We start from the raw sequence: 8,037 nt of genomic DNA, 5'->3' as shown, positions 1-8,037 counted from the left end.
AAGATACATACTTAATATCAGTTTTCCAATTAAAGTTTATGATCAAGCTCAGAGATGGTTATAGTTTTTGGCAGAGATTTTTAATTTTCTTCAAATGCTTCCTTGGGATTCACAAACCAGCTTCAGCATAAACATGTTTAGCTTGGGGGAAAGGGGAGGGGCAAGAATAATATATGCACATGAAGAGGATATAAATATGTATGCAAAAATTGTTCAGGCAATAAATCTGGTAAAAAATGATTGTAGTCCTTTTTATGACTTCTTTTTCAAAAAAATTCAGAATATTATAGGGGCACCAGTTTTGGTTACATGAACTGTTTTTGTATGGCTTGAGTCAAACTGGTAAGTGTCCCATCACCCAGATAGCACTCATTATGCCCTCTAAGTATGATTTCACCAATGCCCTTCTCCCCCTTCCCACCTGCTTAATTTCCATTGGGTTATTCTTCCATCTGTGCACAGGAGTGCTGATCTTTCAGTAATTTCCTTTTAATGTAAAAAAAAAAAAAATCAAACAAACCTGTAAAGTGTTAAAGGGAGAGATTGGCTAGTGAGTGAATTTGTTACTATCAATTTTGTGGCTAGCTAATGTGCATGGATATCCTTCTTTGTACTAAAAACGTACCTATAAAACCATCTTTGCTGGATAATAAAGCAATCCTCACTTACAAAGTTTTCAGATGGGATTCTTTACAGAAATTTAGGGTATTAAGCAATTATGTAGGATTGGAAGGGGTCTAAGATCACATGATCCTAACTGTTTGCTTAATATAAGCAGATACTGAGACCCAGAGAAATCAGAAATGTCCTAAGTCTGTCATTAACTATGATCAGGCTGTGTGTTTCCTGACATGGCTGAAGTAATAATAGAGGCAGACTTTCCTGCACATATTTCTGGCTAAAACAATCTTTTCATGATATATTTTTTTCCCCTGATAGAGATGACATGTTGTTTAAAAATCTAGGCTTCTGGGTCAAATATAAATCTTGGTTTGAATTTGGATTATGTACACAAAAATGAATAAAAAACAAACAAAAAACTACCATCCATAAACTTGACTCTCAGATTCTCATACAATTCTTATGGTTAGGTAATGGCTGCCCTACCAATAAAATACATGGAAGAGTTCTATAATCTGGAACTTATAAAGATAACAAAGAGATGAAACATTCCAAATACACCTTTAACAGTAGACTTAATCAAGCAGAAGAAAGAATCACTGAGCTTGAAGATAACTCATTTGAAATTACCCAGTCAGGGGAATAATTAGACAAAAGAAAATTTAAAAAAGAGTAAAGATAGCCCATGAAGATTCTAGGACACCATAATGTGAACTAATAAAGATGACAAAGAAAGTTTGTGAGGTGCTGATCTGCCACAAGACTTCATAGAGTGTACACTCCATGATTATAGTCAATAGCTCTATAGAACAAAGTGTGCTTTAATATTAGTTTTCATTTAGTGCCCGCAGGTGAACTGTTTCATTTAGGGTTTCTAAGAAAGAGCCACTGGCTTGTCCTGTTAGAATCTTTTTCTCTGTTATCCATCTTACTTTTCCCATATAGATTATTTGATTACAAAAAATAATTGCTTCTTGATTCTTTATATCTCAAAACTGAAAAAAGCCTGCAAGATACGACAGCTCTATCTCTTGCATAGTGTACTCAGCTGTCTTTACAGCTCATTGCTTCTGAAGTATATATGTTTTTTTCAGGAAGAATCACTAAGGTAGTGCTGTCCATTAGAAATTTGATGGGCATATTCTGTCTGCACTGACCCATATGGCAGCCTCAAGTCTTATGTGACTATTGAGTGCTTGAAATAAAGTTAATGTAATGGAGGGGCTGCATTTTTCATTTTACTTAACTTTAATTAAATATAAATGCAAATAGCCACGTGTTGGCAAAAGCTACCATACTGCACAGAGCTGATCTAGGAGTTGTGGTAGATATCCAGGGTGGATAGATATAAGGAGCCTGCCTTTCTATTGCTCTTTCTTTCCACCTTCTTTAACTTTATTTTTTCTACTTTAAGTTTTTTCTGTATTCATGATAGGGTAACTCAGGCCAAATGTCATTCCTACCATTATTCTTTTAAGGAAACAAATTTGTTTTTTAATGGAAACTTTTGGGGGGCATTACTAAATTAGAAAAAATATAAGAATTTCAGACTTTGTAGAATACTGATAGGGAAAACCCTTTGAGATGAAGATGGTCTGTGCTTATTCTCTGACCCTCAAACCACTCATTGTAGGAAATTGTTCCCTTTGCTAGTTTCAAGCATCTCTTATATCATTAGTGTTGATTTTTGGGGGTGCGTGTGTGTAGTGTAGTAATATCTTATTTCTTTTAAATACCCTGATAGAGATTTTAAGGCCAATAGCTTTCAGTGCTTTCAGTGATTGAATTAAGACTCTATTCCTAGGTAATTATTTCATTCTTAAGGCTCTGTTCACCTGTTTCTAGTCCCTCCTCCTCATGTACTGTGTGAATACAGATAGCACCCATTTTAATACTTCCTTTAAATTTTGTGTTCACTCATGGCATAAACCCTGCACTTCCTTTTAGCAGTGCCATAGAAAAACAGAAAGAAACAGGATCAACACAGGCATTTATATTCTAAGGTGAAAGACAGACAGAGTCTTAGGAAGGTTTCCTGTTTATTAAATTTCTCTCCTCCAGGTCTATTGTCTGGCTTAGAAACATTGTTTGGGAAGGCTTTGTATCTCAGCTTCTGAAGTTACTTCCTTCAACAGTGATTTTTGAGTGCTTAGCCTGTAGTCATTGAAGCCTAGTCTTGATCCTTCAAGATTGAACTTTGTAGATACCAGTGGGCTCATTACCCAGTCACAGGGGAATCAGAGCTTTCTAAAGCTGTTGTACCAATAAATTACTTCTTAAAGCTGTGCCCAATGTACAATTTAGCCCATTATGATGACTATACGGGTGCATTTAGCAATGTTCCCAATTCCTCTTGGCTTCCCAAAATATTCTTTTCCTACTTTTTTCCGGATGGTATGAACAGTTTGTTTCTTGCACCTTCATGAAATTTTTGACGTAATGGTGGTGTAGTACCAAAATAATTTATGTCCCACTGATCATTGATTTATTAGCTGAACATTTTAAGAAAATAATAGTGTAGATAAGGGAAACTATTCTCTATTCATCCAATTAATATTTTGGTGTTTCCTGTTTTAGAAACTTTGTCTGGGACTTGCAAAGTTTTATCTAATGGTAATAAAAAATCAGTAGTAAATTGTCATTATCATTCCTAGTGGTAGATGAGGAAACTGAGACTTAGGGAATTTAAATAAATTCTTCAAGAATTCGCAGCTCTTAGTTGTAGAGTTAGTACACAAACTTACATCTACCTAACTCCAGTTACAACTCTTTCCACTTGTCACACATTTAATCCAGTAGAGAAAGCAGGCTGATGTGAAGAATGTAATGCATACTTCATATTTAGATACCACTGAGTTTAATGTATTCATCATAGCAGATGCAAAAAACCTTGAAAATTAATATATTTGCTTGAGTTAGTGTCTTTGAAGAAAATGTATTTCTTTAACACTATCACAAAGTCCAATTTTCACCAAGTAAAAATTTCTATCATTCAATTCATCCTCATTATGATGTTTTTTTAAAAATTGAGTGTATACGTATACACATATGTATGTACTTTGTTACCCTTATATACACACATAAGTACAGTCTTGAAATTTGACTTTTGTTCCCGAATTTTTCCCCTTAGTATAGAAAGAAAGTTTATTTTCTGAAGACACAGGTTTAAAAAGTTGGTTCTCACTACAAGTTTGTGCGGCAGATTGCCATGCCCCATAGACAACAAAGACAATTAACTCGTGGGGCTTCAGTCTCTCCCCCTGGAAAATGGGGATGAGGGCTATATTACTGTTCTTATGTATTTTTTTCTCATGGTAGTAAGGATTTATAAATGGCTTTGACATAACCAGTACTTTGACTCTGAGGACATTGTCCTCTCTTGACCTCCACTCCTTGCTATTCAACAGAGAGAAATAAATCACTTGGGTAGGGAGACTGCATGTCATGCTGGGTGTTGGTGACCACAGCACTCTCTTCATGGGAGACATTTCTTTTCCTTATTAAATATGTTTTTCAGAAAGGTTTGACTATAAATGATTAGACTATGTATATACGTTGAGAGAGAGAAAAGCCTAAGATGGTCCAAAATAAGCCAGTTTTTAAGGGAGCTGCTGTAACTGTTGCTGCAGAGGTGACCACAAGGTGGCAGTCTCTTAGAGCGTTAAGCTTACCAGAGGCATTGAAGGCTCACCTTGGTGGTTGACTTATCACAGCTCAGTTGTATGAAGATAATAGGGTCAAGAAGTTGGCCCAGGTGAGAGGTCCATCAGGCAACAGTTTAGGAAACCACTTCTTGACAGCATTTTCTAAAAGGCACTAACAACATCACTCTTAATTTTAGAATGCTTTATTTCAGAATAAGCTTTCACAATGCTTTATTCCACTTAAAAATTAAACCTACACTGATGAGAGGGGAAAAAAAAGATGGTGGAAATCTTCCTTGTATTTTCAAGGTCTATTATTCAAAGTCATTGACTATCAACCTTGACTGTACATTAGAATATCTTGGGAACTTTTAAATCACTCTCGGGGCAGGGTCCCAGAGATTAATTTTTGAAAGCACTCCAGGTGATTCTAAAGTATTTTCAGGGTTGAGAACCATCTTTTCAGTTCCTCTCATTCATTCATTCATTCACTCCCCATTTATAGCTCACTTTCTCATGTCAGCTTTGAGCAAGGAAATGGTGATGATGTGAAATGACTCTACACTTGCCCCCAAAGACCTTGCAAGTTAGTAATTCAGTTTAATGGCAGTCAATTCAGCAGACATTTATCAAGCTCCTAGGACATGACAGGTACTAAGAAAGACACTGAGGAGGCAGAGATGATAGTGATTTCTGCAACCTGGCATTTATATTCTAGTGGGCGGTATATACAAGTAATTATCATATGAGGCAGAATGTGGTATTATTCCTCTTACCTTTCTGTAACATTTCACAGTAATAGGAAGCATTTTAAATGACCTGTATAACTTGGAGCTATATAATGAAGTAATTCCTGAGACTTGTAAGCAGCTTGCTATCACTGTCTGAAGTTCAGAGAGGAGCCTGACGTGCTTTTCCAATAAGAAGCAGAGTAAGTCCTTCCATCCAATTATAGGGATTTTTCTGGTCAGTGCTCACTGACTCATTCTACGTGAGGTGTGAGGTTCAGGAAAGAGTAGTTGATTTTTACTGCAGAAGTAAAAGTATTTGTCCCAGAGTATATTTTTGCATGTGTCTTGGAGATTTTATGTCCTGGAGAGTGAATAGTGCTCACTTCTGCCCACACTTCTCCTGGGACCCTTCCTCCATCCAGTCAAAGGCCTCTCATGCTTCTATCTTCATGTGCATATCTTTTTATATGATTTCTTATTTGTGCCTGAACACTGGTCTCTAAAATTGCCCTGGATGTCTATTGTCTTGAAGAGAAAAACAAAAATATTTAGTTCTATTATCAGATCTGTTTGTCATCAGCTTCTGTCAATCACAGAAAGGTTTAATTAGGGAAATAAAAATTAGTCCAAGTGTATATAAAGAAACCAGACAAGTTTCATTTTCAAAGATCTTCATTTTGTCAGCTAATAGAGTGTGAAACCAAGTACCATCTGGATTAGGGCTGGCACATGGGATAGGTGATGAACATGTTTTAAGAATTAACCTTATGGTTTATTTGGAGAGTTGATTCTTCAAGGAGTGGAGTGTGGGCGGATATCTTCCTTGTGTGCAGAACCAAAATGACATAAACATCCTATGAAAGCAGAAAGCATAGGCAGGTATTCTTGGTAGCTATCTTATGTCCCCATTAAAGCAGAGAACCCCCTTTGTGATCTACTCCCACCTGATCCACGGCCTCTATATTCCACAGAGGACTGTGTTGCTGAAAATCCTACTGGGAACTCTGTAATTATCTACCCTTTTTCTAAAGACTTAGCATATTAAGATTATCCAGATTTAAGGGCCATAGTTTAAGTGTACATCCAACAGAAAAATTTCGTATGATGAGGAATGTGAACATCATTCTAAAGAACACTTGAGGAGCGGAGAAACTCTACGCTAAAAAAGCAAAGACCCAGAAATACAAATGGGAGGATGACAAAGTCTTTGAATATCCAAATATCTGTTTGTGGAAATGTGATTACGTTTGTTCTGTCCAACTCCAGCGAGAAGGACAATGATCAGGAGTTAAAACAATAAGGGGGAAAATTTCTCCTTACCTTGATATGGAAGAACATTAGAATGATTAAACAGTGGACACAGTTTCTCCACAAACTCCCTATTTTTAGAGGTTTTCAAGAATACTATGTTAGGAATATGGCAGTGAAGACTTCTGAATTTGATAAGAAGTTGTACTGAATGAACTTTCCTGAAAGTACTCAACACACCTGGATTTCCACCTAAAGAAAGTTTACTTTGGCCTTGGCGCTTGTAGCACAGTGGCTATGGTGCCAGCCACATACACTGAAGCAGGTGGGTTTGAACCCGGCCAGGGCCTGCTAAACAACAATGACAACTACAAAAAAAATAGCTGGGCATTGCGGCAGGTGCCTATAGTCCTAGCTACTTGGAAGGCTAAGGCAACAGAATTACTTAAGCCCAGGATTTTGAAGTTGCTGTGAGCGGTGATGCCATGGCACTCTACCAAGGGTGACATAGTGAGACTATGTCTTAAAAAAACAAAACAAAACAAAACAAAGTTTACTCTGAACCTCAGGTCACTAATTCTTACAATTTATCATATTATATCTGTCATTGAATTTACTCTGTCAGGTGGAGGAAAGCACTTGATTAATGTTAAAAATAATCCATGAACATGAAGCCCCAGGTTCAAGACCTATGAACCAAGGTCTGGTCACTCCCATCTCCTGCTGCTACATGGACTTAGCTCACCTGGAAGTTCAAAGTTCTCAGATTGGAATGGATGAGCTATGCCTGCTTCACCAATTAGGGCATGTGGAAATGTACTTAAAATGAGACTGAGCCTTTGCTTGGGCACATGTGTTTTAACACTGTCATCCACTCTAGAGCAAATCAAGAGTGAGATCGCCCCTGACATTTAAAGCATGTCCAGGTGAACTTTGCTGCTTCCTGATCTCCGTGATGTCTGAAATGGCAGAGAGGGAATGGAACACTTTGAGGCAGTGGACCCCATCCAGATGTCATCTAACGCTGGTTAACAGTGAGATGCCAGAGACTGTGCATCACTTTTGTACCTCTGGGGAAATGCCTTTAATTTCATAACAAACAGGGACTTAATTGATTACCATTTTTTGTGTTGTTTTGTCTCCTAGTTCACAATGAGATAACCTGACCATTTTGGTCCAGCTGGGTGACTTTGTGGTTCCTAAGTCTCCAGTGAAGGAGGAGAAAGCAATTCTGTTTTCTTTAGTATCATAATCCTGTAGATTCCTGGGCTGCTTCCCAGGGGGTTCTCTCTGCCCCCTCATACCCTTCTCTCCACCCTGGGAGCTGTGCTGTGCTGTCCTGAAGGCTACTGGAGCCTTTCACTGGCTGGTGGACAGTAGCAGCCTGGTCAGTGTGATGTGGCCATGCAGAGACTACAGGGACTACAGGATGAGGATGGCTTTGTGTATGCAACCTGTGTCTTCCAGGAGGTGTTTGTCTGGTCTGGGTCAGCAGCCCCCAGTGATGGGAACAACCTGGGGAAAGACCCTCTCTCCCATGTCGTGAAGATCTTGTCCTCTGATGCTTGCAGCAGGGCTGGCTTTTCTCACAGGGGACTGCTTTTCTCATATTTGTCCCTTGAGGTGTCCTGGAAGCAGGGTTGCTTGTGGCGATGGGCTTTAACCAGTGGTGACTGAGATGTGGCCCTTCCTGGTGTACTTTCTTCGTGTTCTCTGCTCTTATTTTGTGTGGGCTGCTCTTGGAAGTTTTGTAAATGGTAACTCTCTTCTGAATAAGACATGATTGACCTGTG

This window comes from Otolemur garnettii, unplaced genomic scaffold (genome assembly GCF_000181295.1).
Source record: "Otolemur garnettii isolate 467f Iridium unplaced genomic scaffold, OtoGar3 scaffold00004, whole genome shotgun sequence".
NCBI classification, from domain to species: Eukaryota; Metazoa; Chordata; class Mammalia; order Primates; family Galagidae; genus Otolemur; species Otolemur garnettii.
The sequence above is the reverse complement of the archived record's forward strand: the minus strand, read 5'-3'. Positions refer to the sequence as shown.